Genomic DNA, 15,244 nt, shown 5'->3' on the forward strand with positions numbered 1-15,244 from the left:
AATATGGTTAAAGGTGGAAAGAAGGCAGAGAAAATAACTACGGCAACTTCAACGGCGCAGGACGTAAAAATACGAGATAGACGCGTCCGAACCGTCGCTGGTTCTGAGCCGACGGCGACAAGCTCCGAGGAGGAGAAGGAAGAGGACAACGTACCGGGATCATCGATTACGGTCCCCGAAAGAGAGTCAATAGAGACCAACATAAAAGAAGGTACAGATTCAAGCTCCGTGAGAGGGAGAGCAGTCAGATTTATGGATTCCAACGTCACTGCATCTATCTACCATTTGCCGTCAACTGAAGTAAGCAGAAATCCACCCGATTTCAACACATTGTCTAACCTGATGGTAGAACAGTCTAACATGATGAAAGAACAGTTAGAACAGTCTAACCAGATGAAAGAACAGATGGTAGAACAGTCTAACCTGATGAAAGAACAGATGGTAGAACAGTCTAACCTGATGAAAGAACAGATTACACACATCAAGGCGCTCGAGGCAAACGTCGAGGCTAAATTCGATCGCATCGAGGCTAAATTCGATCACATCGATGAGAAATTAGAAGAAGTCAAGAAAGCGTTCGATGCACAGTCAGAGCGAATCACGACAGTGGAGATTTCGGTGACAGAAAACACAAAAGCAGTCAAGGCGAACGAAGGTATCATGACAGTGATGGGAGAAGAGATGGAAAAAGTTAAAGATGAATACCGGAGGGAAATAAAATTGCTTAAAAACGAAGTGATGGAGAGGCAACTAGAAACCCATCGTTACCACAGGCGGAATAACATCCGCATAGTGGGGCTTGATGAATCAGTGAACTGCGATGACATCAACTTTCCAAACGAGTTATCAACGATTTTGAATAACTCCGATCCAAACAAAGTGCCAGAAGTGGAACAAGTTTACAGAATTGGTTCCCAGGGGCAAAATATCAACGGGCCGAGAGTCATCATTGTCACTCTGCGGAAAACTACAACAAGGGATGAAATCATCAAATATGCTCGCAACCAACGTGGGAAGCTGAAGTATGGTGATAAACCAATATTTATCTACGAAGATTTGAGCAGAGAGGCCATCATCCGACGTCAACCATACAAAGTTGTGATGCAAAAGCTGTACACAGCCGGCCACAAGCCAAGGCTAGCATATCCGGCGCTGTTATCATTCTTGGACAATAACGGCCGCAGGTCAGGTCCATTTACACCCTTTGATGCTGAGGATTTCCTGATTCAAAATGCAGCAAATAACCCAAAGCATGACGGAAATGCCGGAATCAGTTAAGCCTCTCTCTAAATATATACCAGTGTAGGAATGACTTTATTGTGTTCATCAATGAGGTCATTCCACCAGTGTTGGAATAACATTGCTGTGTTCATCAAAGTAGCAAACGATATGCAAGTCGTCTATAACAATGTTTACTGTGTATAATACGATTCATAATACATTATAATTTCAGTCTCTGGTCTCTGAGGGGACAAATAAATATCAATGCAAAAAGATCTATCTGGAATATTCTGGGTTTATCGCTCAAATGCCCTGGGTCTCTTAGATCATTCTGGAATGTAAAAGAGTCTAGGCACTAGTATATTCTACAACCTTCTAGAATATAAGGCACCATGACAATGAAGTAAAATAGTCTAGGCACTAGTATATTCTACAACCTTCTAGAATATAAGGCACCATGACAACGAAGCATACAACTCTAACAATAACATTCGGTGTGCATACACATAGCATATATAAATTAAATGAAGTGCAATCAGCCCTTAATAATACTTTAAAATTATCCACACATAAACGTATGGGCACAGCAAGGTTATTCTAACAATTTAAGTAATCACTCCATTAAAGGCACATTGAAGCGCTAAAAGGCGCTGCTTTTCTATCTTATCTAATCAGTTAAATCGGTTCTAGTGGCTTCTCCACGTTGATAATTATTTATCTCTTATTCATTATCTATATCTTTCCATTGATTTTTATTTTATTAAATTTTTTTCTTCTCATCACCCTATATTTTTTAAATATAATTTAACTTACATTGTTCTTTTCCAATGTTCTTCACATTAAGGTGTCAATATTACTATATATTTTTTAAATATATTGTAACTTACATTATTCTTTTCCAATGTTCTTCACATTAAGTGTCAATACTGATCTACAATCTTTTCCTTTTTTTTTCCCTCACACGTTGGTGGAGGGTTCAAAGGAATATGTCGATAAAGGTTTATTCTCTTTTTATTTTATTTTTTATTTTTATCTTTAGGTTATTTATCACAATACTTCATTACAGTAAGGGAAGGTGCAAGACCAAAAGCGACATTCTATTGCAATAGAATGGAAATGTTAGATCCTATGGCAATGAGCATAGGAAAATTAGGATTACAATGCTCAGGTTGGGCAATCCGGTGGACCATGGGAGAAAGTCAATCGCGGAGGATGTGTTCTTGGAACACAGGCATGTTCGACTTTCTGGGAGAGGGGAAAATAGGGGATTTTTATTTGTATATATATATATGTTTTTAAGCTCAGCTCTCAACGGGACCTCATTAATTGGATGTGCATCTATTGTAGCTTCATACTCCAGAAACATTACCAAAAACTACACGAAAACATGCATAGACTATGGCTAGTTTGAATATAATGGTATGGAACACCGGTGGGATAAACAAACAACACAAGCGCAAAAGCGTGCTTACACTGATGAAAAAAGAACATGTGGACGTGGCACTATTAAGCGAAACGCACATTTTAGAGGGAGACATAAATACGTTAGCGGATAACATATACCATAATATTGGTCACTCTTCTTTTGCTACGAGAACTAGAGGGGTAGCCATAGTCGTCAGACGCAAATTAAATATCGAATTGAAAGGGGTATGGTCGGATGCTGAGGGGCGCATAACTATAGCTAGGATTATACACAATAACAGGAAAATTGCATTGGCAGCGGTATATGCCCCGAATTTGTACGAAGTGGGTTTCTTCACTTCACTAACAGGAGAAATGTTAAACCATCCCGAGTACTCATACATAATAGGTGCGGATTTTAATGCCATTTGGAACCCAAGGATGGACAAAACTTACCTTTCCTTCTCCAGCGAACAAAAGAATTCATCTAAAGCATTAAAAGATTGGTCGAAATCAACAGGAGTAACTGATTTATGGCGTTCACTTAACCCCATGACCCGCAAGTACTCCTGTCGTTCGGCGAGACACAACACACTATCCAGAATTGATTACGTCTTTGCATCCCCGAGAATATTTGATAAATACGAAGTGGAAATGACACCCAATGCGCTATCAGATCACTGCTACTTAATCCTGAAAGCAACATTTGGTACATTATCTACCCGGGCCCCAAGATGGCGTTTTAATTCGATGCTGCTTAACAACAAGGAATTCATTACACAAATTAAAGAAGCTCTCACAGTATTCCTACAAGTTAATGCTAACTCGGTGCAAGATCCCAGAATATTATGGATGTCGGTAAAGAGTATGATCAAGGATTTCTCGGATAGATTTACCTCCATATTGCGCAAAAATCAAAACACAAAACTGTCTGAAAAAGAAACGCTTTACTCAACGCTTTTTAATTCTTTAAAATACAACAACTCTACTAGACTAGATAACCAAGTTAACATTCTAAAGACCGAGATCAAAGCAATGTACAGACAAAAATCGGAATTGCAAATACGCAGCACTAGACAACAGCAGTACTTCCAAGGTTCTAAACCTAGTCACCTTTTAGCCATGCGACTAAGAATTAATGCAAAATTTGCAGATATAACTGCCATTAGGAAACAACAAGCTCTAGTAACAGAACCCAAAATAATAAACGATACATTCAAAGAATTCTACTCCGATTTATATAACTCAGAAACGACCTTTGATCAAGACAAATTAGACACATATCTTAATCAAATTACTCTCCCTAAACTTACAGATGAAGACGCTAAACAGTTAGAAGTACCGATCACATTAGAAGAACTCAAGAAGGCCATATCCGGAATGAAAAACGGCAAAGCTCCGGGAATTGACGGTATCCCATCAGAAATGTACATTTCTTGCTGGGACATATTTGGACCCTTATTACTAAATATGATCTTATACTCAGTCAAAGAGGGAAGCTTCATCGAACACCAAAATACCGCACTCATTTCAGTTCTTCACAAAAAAGACAAAGACCCCACTGAATGCGGTAGTTACCGTCCTTTAAGCCTCCTCGGAACCGATGTCAAACTGTACTCTAAGATATTAGCCATCAGATTGCAAAAGCATATGCCGTCTTTAGTTCATACGGACCAAACAGGCTTCATAAAAGGTCGCCTGATCAATGATAACATAAGGCGAATACTGCACGTACTAGATACAGACAAAGAGGACATCACACCTAAGGCGATACTATCCCTGGATGCTATGAAAGCATTTGACAGGTTGGAATGGTCGTTTCTATGGGCAGTATTGGAAAGGATGGGGTTAGGAAAAGGTTTCATTGATATGATTAAAGTACTATACAAGGACCCATCGGCCATGATTACAACAGGCACAATCATCTCCAAAATCTTTCCGGTATCACGCTCTGCCAGACAGGGTTGCCCTCTTAGTCCCGGACTATTCAATTTATCATTAGAGCCTTTAGCACAATATATAAGACAATCCCAATCCATAGAACCAATCGTAATCAAGGGCACACAACAAAAAATTAGTTTATATGCGGACGACGTAATATTGTTCATGCAAAACCCCAACACCACATTGCCTCATCTGCTCAAGTTGATTGAGAACTTTGGTGATTTATCGGGATTTAAGATAAATTGGCCGAAGTCGGCTTTCCTTCCACTTAACACCCCTGCAAAAAAAGATATAACCCTCCCAGGTGCGATACCGATGGTAAAACATTTCAGATGCTTGGGAGTGGAAATATTCCCCACCATAAGACAAACGGTGAAGCACAATTACACAAAAATACAGAACAAAATCAAGGACGACCTGGACAGGTGGGCAAAACTTAAAAACTCAGTACAGGCAAGGGTATCAATAGTTAAGATGGATGTATTACCAAGAATCAATTTCTTCAGCTCAATGCTTCCGTTACCTCCTCCAGAGGGCTACTGGAAAAGATTACAAACCTCCACATACAAATTTATTTGGAATAACAAACCACCTCGCATAAAAAGATCCACCGCACAGAGAAGTAAAGCAGACGGTGGCATGGCAGTCCCAGATTTTTTACAATATTTTAATGCCTTCACATTAAGACCATTGAAGAAGATATGGTTTGACCCCGAGGCTTTGGTATCTTGGAGAAAATTAGAAGAAAACATAGTAGCCCCACAGAGATTGAAAGACATAGCATACACTAAACTTTCAATCAAGCATTGTGAGCGAGAATTTGGCCCAATAATAACCCATGCAATCAGGACATGGCGGGAAACTCAAAGGAAATTTCCTAACAATCAAGTATGGCATAATCACACTCCCATATTCAATAACAATGCTCTCTTAATGGGAAAACGACCTATAAGATTCCCTGTATGGGAAGAAAGAGGCATACACTCATTAGGGGATATTTTTAATAACAATGGCCTCTGTAGTTATGTCGAAATATGCATAAAGTTTAACCTCACCGAGTCCACATGGCTTTTTTACATACAGTTAAAACTTTGTATGAGATCCCACGGTGTTCCATTACACATACCAATTGAACACCACAGATACCACAAATTTTTCTATGACAGAAATACATTGGGAGGTTTTGTATCAGGTTTTTATTCACAATTACTAACGTCCTCGTACGAAACCCTTCAACTAGACAATGTCTGGAGGAGGGATATACCAGACCTGGAAAATGACTTTGATTGGCAAGGAGCCTGGGCAAATGTCCGACTTACATCAAGGAACCCGGATCATCAACAAATCAATCTGAACTATATTCACAGGACATACTTGACTCCTATAAGGCTGTGCAAAATGGGGCTTATACAAAACTCCAAATGCTCCCAATGTACAAATGGGGACGAAGGAACATTTATGCACATGTATTGGGACTGCCCACCAGTTAAGACATTCTGGGAAGATGTGTCCCAACAATTATCAATACTCGTATTTTGGAATATACCTGTACACCCCGCTGTATTGCTATTGAATGATGTTTTTGAGTTTGCAGTGAACCCACAACTAAAAAGATTGGTTTTATCGGGTATCACAGTAGCTAAAAAACTGATTGCATCACGTTGGTTTCAACCGGAAAAAATGTGCCGGAAAGTGTGGTTTCTTACATATCTTGATGTGATATATCAAGAAATATCAACAGCAAGAATTCTAGGGCTCAATGAATCCAAAATGTTAATGTGGTTAGAAGTGGTGGAGAGAATAAAAGCTAGCCTATAATGGTGATGTCTGGTTAGGAGTGAGGGATAATGGAGGTACTATCCAAGAGGGGGTCCGGGAGGGGGGGATTTGAGCTGGAGCATATGTGTGTAGGGTTTTAGAAAATAGGTATTCGGGGTATATTATATACTAACATTTATATAATTGTAACTTCGCTGGATATACACGGTATACGGTTAAAATGTTATTATTGACTATTTTTGTTTTATCCTGTTTCTGTACTTGCATATATTTTAACCACCTTTACTGAAAGTTTCATTATACATTGTGTGTTGAGTACTGACTTTTAATAAGTTTTGTTTTGCAATAATAAAAAAAATTAAAAAAAAAAAAATAATAGTGGGCGGGGTTATGTATTTTTATTTAACCTTTATTTTACCAGGTAGTCACTTGAGATCAATGATCTCTTTTTCGAGCAAGACCTGGTCAAAATGGCAGCGAAACAAAAACAAACATACAAATACACAAAACACAGACATAAAAGGTAAAAACAGACAAATTCACAACTCACAAACGTGCGGCCATCTTGGAAATGGGCGTGAGCAAGTGGCACACGAATAATAGTGGGTGGGGTTATATATAATGATAGTGGGTGGGGTTATATATGATAATAGTGGGTGGGGTTATATATAATGATAGTGGGTGGGGTTATATATAATTATAGTGGGTGGGGTTATGTATGATAATAGTGGGTGGGGTTATATATGATAATAGTGGGTGGGGTTATATATAATGATAGTGGGTGGGGTTATATATGATAATAGTGGGTGGGGTTATATATAATAATAGTGGGTGGGGTTATATATAATTATAGTGGGTGGGGTTATGTATGATAATAGTGGGTGGGGTTATATATGATAATAGTGGGTGGGGTTATATATAATAATAGTGGGTGGGGTTATATATAATTATAGTGGGTGGGGTTATGTATGATAATAGTGGGTGGGGTTATATATAATAATAGTGGGTGGGGTTATGATAATAGTGGGTGGGGTTATATATAATAATAGTGGGTGGGGTTATATATAATAATAGTGGGTGGGGTTATATATAATAAGTGGGTGGGGTTATGTATAATAATAGTGGGTGGGGTTATGTATGATAATAGTGGGTGGGGTTATATATAATAATAGTGGGTGGGGTTATATATGATAATAGTGGGTGGGGTTATATATAATAATAGTGGGTGGGGTTATATATAATTATAGTGGGTGGGGTTATGTATGATAATAGTGGTGGGGTTATATATAATAATAGTGGGTGGGGTTATGATAATAGTGGGTGGGGTTATATATAATAATAGTGGGTGGGGTTATATATAATAATAGTGGGTGGGGTTATATATAATAAGTGGGTGGGGTTATGTATGATAATAGTGGGTGGGGTTATGTATGATAATAGTGGGTGGGGTTATATATAATAATACATTTGGGAATCCCTGCATTAATGCTTCCACACTATCATAAAAAAAAACAAAAAACAAGAACGTTATTGTGAAGTGCCACAGAACAAGTGACACTTTTTGACAATGACATCCTGAGTCGTTCCAATATAGCCGTATATACCTATTTTTCACATGTAATCATATGCTTCATTATTCAATTATTCAATTGATGATGGACAATGATCTCACAGGATGGCAGAGTGGGTGTGAAGTGCCACAGAACAAGTGACACTTTTGGACAATGACATCCTGAGTCGTTCCTATATGACCAGTATAAATCTTTAAACTAAACTCTGGAAAGATAGCTCTATGATGGCTCTACTTGTAAAAAATGGAACTGAGCCTTTAAATGTCTCCATAGAACAGAGTGTAGTGTTATATACAGTACACACTCTGTAGTGTTATATACAGTATACACTCTGTAGTGTTATATACAGTACACACTCTGTAGTGTTATATACAGTATACACTCTGTAGTGTTATATACAGTTCACACTCTGTAGTGTTATATACACTATACACTCTGTAGTGTTATATACAGTATACACTCTGTAGTGTTATATACAGTACACACTCTGTAGTGTTATATACAGTACACACTCTGTAGTGTTATATACAGTACACACTCTGTAGTATTATATACAGTACACACTCTGTAGTGTTATATACAGTACACACTCTGTAGTGTTATATACAGTACACACTATGTAGTGTTATATACAGTATACACTCTGTAGTGTTATATACAGTACACACTCTGTAGTGTTATATACAGTACACACTCTGTAGTGTTATTGTGAAGTGTCACAAAACAAGCGACACTTTTGGACAATGACATCCTGAGTCGTTCCTGTGTGACCAGTATAAATCTTTAAACTGAACTCTGGAAAAATAGCTCTATGATGGCTCTACTTATAAAAAAATGGAACTGAACCTTTAATATCTCCATAAAGAGAGGTCTGTTCTCCACAGTTCTTCACAGGCAAAAGGGAGGAAACCTGCGGAATGTGGGCCCCAGCGAAGGAGATAGAGAGCTGTAAGAGCTTAACCCTTTCAGACGAACAGGGGATTAAGGGTTGAGGGTTGAAAGACAGAGTCCGGGAACTAGTGGGGAGATCTTAAAAAAAAAGAAACTATATAACAATTAAATGTTTAAAATGTGTACAGTAAAAGTTTTCAAAATGGCATGCTTATAATTGACTGTCAGTAAAGAAAAATACTAAAAGAATAATGTGTAAAAAACTGTTTTGTCTGGAGGGATTCTTTAAGAAGATACTATGAAGGGCCCCAGTCACGTGGTTCCCCCAGACAAAGCCGTTGTACGTTTTGAAGGGAAAAGGGACTTTCTGTTACTTAAAAACCACTAGGTAACGAGAAGTAACGTTAGTACCAAGAAGGAGGAGCTCATACGAATTACGTATTGTACTCTGGTTTGCTAAACAAAAGTGACAGCCTGTGACTTCACTGTGTTTTAGACCAATCGGAAATATTGTAAGATGGATATAAAAGGGACGGTTGCCCTTTCAAGAGCGAGATTTTACACGGAGCTGGAGAGAGAAGAAGAATGGTGCCTACAGACTTTTTTGAGAGATGAGAAGAATGCAGCCAGACACGGGGCACAAGCCGTGCAGAGATGAGATGTTTTGTTCTGTGCATATTTTAACTGAAATGGACACTTTTCCACTTCAGTCTCTTCTTGTAACTAGCTTTTTCTAATTAAAATTACCTCTTTATAAATATCCTTTGTATCTTTTCTTCACTCTCAGATGGCCGGGTAAGCATTGAAATGTGTTCTGCATTTGTAACTTCACCCCATGCATTTTTTGATTAATGATGTAAAATAGAATAATAGGCTTTATCCCTACGGAGTAAAAGGAGACTTATGATTATGCATTAAGGACTAAAGGTGGAATCTGATAAACCTGGTTTTATCAAGTAAAGCCATATAGTGATAATATGTGTAAGTGGCTTTATCCCTAGCTATAATGGGGATATAACTATAACTATAGGCTTTATCCCTACGGAGTAAAAGGAGACTTATGATTATGCATTAAGGACTAAAGGTGGATTCTGATAAACCTGGTTTTATCAAGTAATGCCATATAGTGATAAATACGTGTAACGGATTAGGGAAATGGACCTCCTCTGAATAAAGAGAGCCCGTCCCAGTGCAAATAGAATAAAAATATACCCCGCAACTCCATTTAATCAACTGTATTACTGGAGGGGACGGGGGGTTCCTGTGTGTGAGCCGAGGTCTGCTGAGTTTAAGCCCTGAACGTTATAGACAAATTGAGTCCTAGATGTCCCACGCTTCGCGGGACGCTGCTTGAAGCTGGGATTCGGACTAAAGAGTTATGGGATAATCAATCTGACCTCGGTTTACGACCGGTGCTCAACATGGCGTCCCTGGCGATGTGCATTTATACTAACCAAAATAGGTGCTAAATGGCCGAAGAAGACAGGACTACTGTCAAAAGCCTCTGGAGTAAAATTAAATCACAGATTTGGCTAAAATTAAAGTAGAAAGCTCTACTGGCGACTCGAGTGGAAGGCTCTACTCGGGGATATCACAAATGAATAGAAAGCTCTATCTTGGTGATTAAAGCAACGTTTACTCACAACTAAAGGGTAACATAATGTTTATAGAGCTCTGGGGGGAGTTACAAGTGCAGCATAATTTCGTGCTTTGCCCACAGGAAGCGAACTGGCCCTACCCAAGGCGAGGGCTCCCTAGCCCAAAGACACTGTTTGTAAGGAGGGGAGACTGGATGTGAAGCGAAGCCAAAACGGCCGTTCACAGAAAGGCGAGGGCTCCCTAGCCCAAAGACACTGTTTGTAAGGAGGGGAGACTGGACGTGAAGCGAAGCCAAAACGGCCGTTCACAGAAAGGCGAGGGCTCCCTAGCCCAAAGACACTGTTTGTAAGGAGGGGAGACTGGATGTGAAGCGAAGCCAAAACGGCCGTTCACAGAAAGGCGAGGGCTCCCTAGCCCAAAGACACTGTTTGTAAGGAGGGGAGACTGGATGTGAAGCGAAGCCAAAACGGCCGTTCACAGAAAGGCGAGGGCTCCCTAGCCCAAAGACACTGTTTGTAAGGAGGGGAGACTGGATGTGAAGCGAAGCCAAAACGGCCGTTCACAGAAAGGCGAGGGCTCCCTAGCCCAAAGACACTGTTTGTAAGGAGGGGAGACTGGATGTGAAGCGAAGCCAAAACGGCCGTTCACAGAAAGGCGAGGGCTCCCTAGCCCAAAGACACTGTTTGTAAGGAGGGGAGACTGGATGTGAAGCGAAGCCAAAACGGCCGTTCACAGAAAGGCGAGGGCTCCCTAGCCCAGAGACATTGTTTGTAAGGAGGAGAGACTGGATGTGAAGCGCAGTCAAAAAGACCGTTCACAGGACTGCAAGCTAACTAGCTCACCATCGGCTAACAAGCCAACGCTAGCTCAGGAGGAGCTAGCCCAGGAGATGCTAGCTCAGGAGGAGCTGGCACGCCCAAAGCTAGCTCAGGAGGAGCTAGCACGAGAGAAGCTAGCTCCGGAGGAGCTGGCACGCCCAAAGCTAGCTCAGGAGGAGCTAGCACAAGAGAAGCTAGCTCAGGAGGAGCTAGCACGAGAGAAGCTAGCTCAGGAGGAGCTAGCCCAGGAGATGCTAGCTCGGGAGGAGCTAGCACGAGAGAAGCTAGCTCAGGAGGAGCTGGCACGCCCAAAGCTAGCTCAGGAGGAGCTAGCACAAGAGAAGCTAGCTCAGGAGGAGCTAGCCCAGGAGATGCTAGCTCGGGAGGAGCTAGCACGAGAGAAGCTAGCTCAGGAGGAGCTGGCACGCCCAAAGCTAGCTCAGGAGGAGCTAGCACAAGAGAAGCTAGCTCAGGAGGAGCTAGCACAAGAGAAGCTAGCTCAGGAGGAGCTAGCACAAGAGAAGCTAGTCCAGGAGAAGCTGGCACGGGTAGCTCAGGAGAGGCTGGCGCGGCAGATGCTGGCTCAGTAGAAGTTGGCACGGGTAGCTCAGAAGAAACTGCTGCAGCAGGTGCTAGCTCATGAGAAGCTGGCGCAGCAGATGCTCGCTCAGGAGATACAAGCACACAAGACGCTAGCTCGCATGTTGAGACATCTCAAAGGACTAGAGATCCCCAAAAGGGCCTCAATGGACCAACTGATGGAAAGAGAAGTAAGGACCCCCGGTCAAGATCCAGGGCATAAGATGGTGGAGAAACTAATCCCACAGGTGCGAGGCGGGAGCATGTCTCTCAATGATGCAGCAGGATCAGTCATGAATGGAACACCTATGCAAGGATCATGCTTACTGCTTGAAAAGCTATTCAGAGGAGTCCCAGGGGGTAACCCACTGGCAGCCCGATGCGCAGCATGGTCACAAGACCAGTTACGTATCGAATGTATGCTGTATGACCAAGCCAAAATGCTATCTGACAAAAGGGGGGCCTCCCAGGAGTTCCCCCCGAAAACAACCAAGGACAGAACAGGGAAAAGGAAGTACCAATACCTACCTGCAGACGAGTGGGCCGCACTAACCCCAGAACAGCAAGCAGAGGTGAGGACAACAAGGGAGGAATTTAGATCCCGGAAGAAGAATTACATATACCTACCTCCAGACGAGTGGGCCGCACTAACCCCAGAACAGCAAGCAGAGGTGAGGACAACAAGGGAGGAATTCAAAGCCCGGAAGGAGAATCAATAGTATCCTTACCCTCTGGGGCCCTGACACAAGTGACTCAAGCAAGTGCAAACTGCACTTGACATACAGCTCATCTGTCAAGAGGAATAATATAAAGTGTTATTGTCATTTAGGAAGAAACATGACATAAAATACTACATGCATTTTGTGTATATTCTAAGAATAATATGTAAAGATGTCCGTCCTTGCTCTAAACCCAGAGTAAAGTAAAGTGAATTTGTAATCTATTTCATTCGGAAGGGATTTCCTGACAGCAACCATTTGGTGGGTTAGCACCCTACCAGCCATATCAGCTGCATGAGATGTACACTCACCGGCGCCTATGGGTAAAAAATTGAGACTCTGCAAACTCTCATCAAGCTTAGCACCTTGACGCGGGGGGACAGAGCGAGCATCAGGGTCTCTGTATCCGACGGGCCTATCAGATTTGTGGGGACTTGGAAGCCTCAGCATACAGGACGCTGTGGTGCTTGGGCGGCCAAGTCACTGGTTTATAGGTCTGTCAAAACGGATTGGAGGTTCCGGGGCTAAGAACATAAGTTCAAGTGAGTTGGGCTTTATACTATTTAAATAGGTATCAAAAGCCGAAAGAATATGAACCGAAATGACTGCTGTCAGGTGCCTCTGGAGTAGAATTAATTACAAATTTGAAAAAACAAAACGTAGAAGGTTCTACTTAAAGAAAGAATCACGCTTAAAGTATATTTTTGTGATTACGGTAAAAAGTTTTACTCATGACTAAAAAGTTACGTAATGTTTTCTTACAGTCAAAAACGTAGAAGGTTCTACTTAAAGAAAGAATCACGCTTAAAGTATATTTTTGTGATTACGGTAAAAAGGTTTACTCATGACTAAAAAGTTACGTAATGTTTTCTTACAGTCAAAAACGTAGAAGGTTCTACTTAAGGAAAGAATCACGCTTAAAGTATATTTTTGTGATTACGGTAAAAAGTTTTACTCATGACTAAAAAGTTACGTAATGTTTTCTTACAGTCAAAAACGTAGAAGGTTCTACTTAAAGAAAGAATCACGCTTAAAGTATATTTTTGTGATTACGGTAAAAAGTTTTACTCATGACTAAAAAGTTACGTAATGTTTTCTTACAGTCAAAAACGTAGAAGGTTCTACTTAAAGAAAGAATCACGCTTAAAGTATATTTTTGTGATTACGGTAAAAAGTTTTACTCATGACTAAAAAGTTACGTAATGTTTTCTTACAGTCAAAAACGTAGAAGGTTCTACTTAAAGAAAGAATCACAATTAAAGTATATTTTTGTGAAATACGGTAAAAAGGTTTACTCATGACTAAAGAGTTACGTAATGTTTTCTTACAGTCAAAAACGTAGAAGGTTCTACTTAAAGAAAGAATCACACTTAAAGTTTATTTTTGTGATTACGGTAAAAAGGTTTACTCATGACTAAAGTAACTGAATGCTTACTTAAAGTCAGAACTTAAGTAGAAAAAACTCTACTTTGCGAATAGCAGGCTGAAATAGCCATTGCGAATAGCAGGCTGAAATAGCCATTGCGAATAGGAGCGAATAGCAGGCTGAAATAGCCATTGCGAATAGCAGGCTGAAATAGCCATTGCGAATAGCAGGCTGAAATAGCCATTGCGAATAGCAGGCTGAAATAGCCATTGCGAATAGGAGCGAATAGCAGGCTGAAATAGCCATTGCGAATAGCAGGCTGAAATAGCCATTGCGAATAGCAGGCTGAAATAGCCATTGCGAGCAGGCTGAAATAGCCATTGCGAATAGGAGCGAATAGCAGGCTAACTAGCCATTGCTAACAGGACGAGGCTACTCACATGATCAGACAGGTATATGATAACCTTGGACATGCCGGAAGTAGGAGGATGTTGGTATACCTGAGAACTAACAACATTCTCATACATAAAGCCAAACAAAGAGCGATAACAGTCCGAAAGGCCTGTGAACAATGTGCGCTGGTAAAGGTGCGCTGGTAAAGGGACAACCTGAACCAGTGCCGCATTCTTAGACAGGGGGGGGGGTCCCCCGGAGTCAGCGGACGACGCAGCGAATGGCAAGAAGGAATATACTGACTCAGGTCAGAAATCGGAAATGGAGGAAGACCGGGATAGGTCAAGCTCCAGAGCGTCCTCAAGGTCCTCATCTAGACCTCCCAGACCTCCCAGACCTCCCAGACCTCCCAGACCTCCCAGACCTCCTAGACCTCCCAGACCGGACAGAGAGACATCGGCCTGGACCCAGGTTACAGGGCGACGAGAGCCCTGAATGGACCTGAAAGAGAGAAAAGAAATGAGTCCTCTGTGGACTGTATCTGTGATGTCCTGCGAGGCCTACGGACAGGGTCACAAGACCAGGCCAACCACACTTCAATAGAGGACTGCTGCTACAATTCTCGGGGATCCGTGGGGGTCGCCCGAGAAGTGACAAATCAACCTACCTCAAACTATGGGAGAGGTCCAAGAGGTCAGAGGGGGCGACCCCAAGATGACCAAGATGACCAAGATGACCAAGATGACCAAGACGACAACAGCCTGGGTGCATCGGCCGGGAACAACAGATGCAAGTCTTCCCGCCGGATACCAAGCAACAACGTGACCCCTATCCTGTCGAGCCGTCCAGCCAGGGAACAACAGATGCAAGTCTTCCCGCCGGCTACCAGGGTAATAAGGTACCGAGATGGCAGAGGGGGTGTGGAGAGTCACAGCCACGTGACCCCACAATCGCCATCTC

This window comes from Notolepis coatsorum (assembly GCF_963971535.1).
Source record: "Notolepis coatsorum genome assembly, contig: SUPER_7_unloc_2, whole genome shotgun sequence".
Taxonomy (NCBI): Eukaryota; Metazoa; Chordata; class Actinopteri; order Aulopiformes; family Paralepididae; genus Notolepis; species Notolepis coatsorum.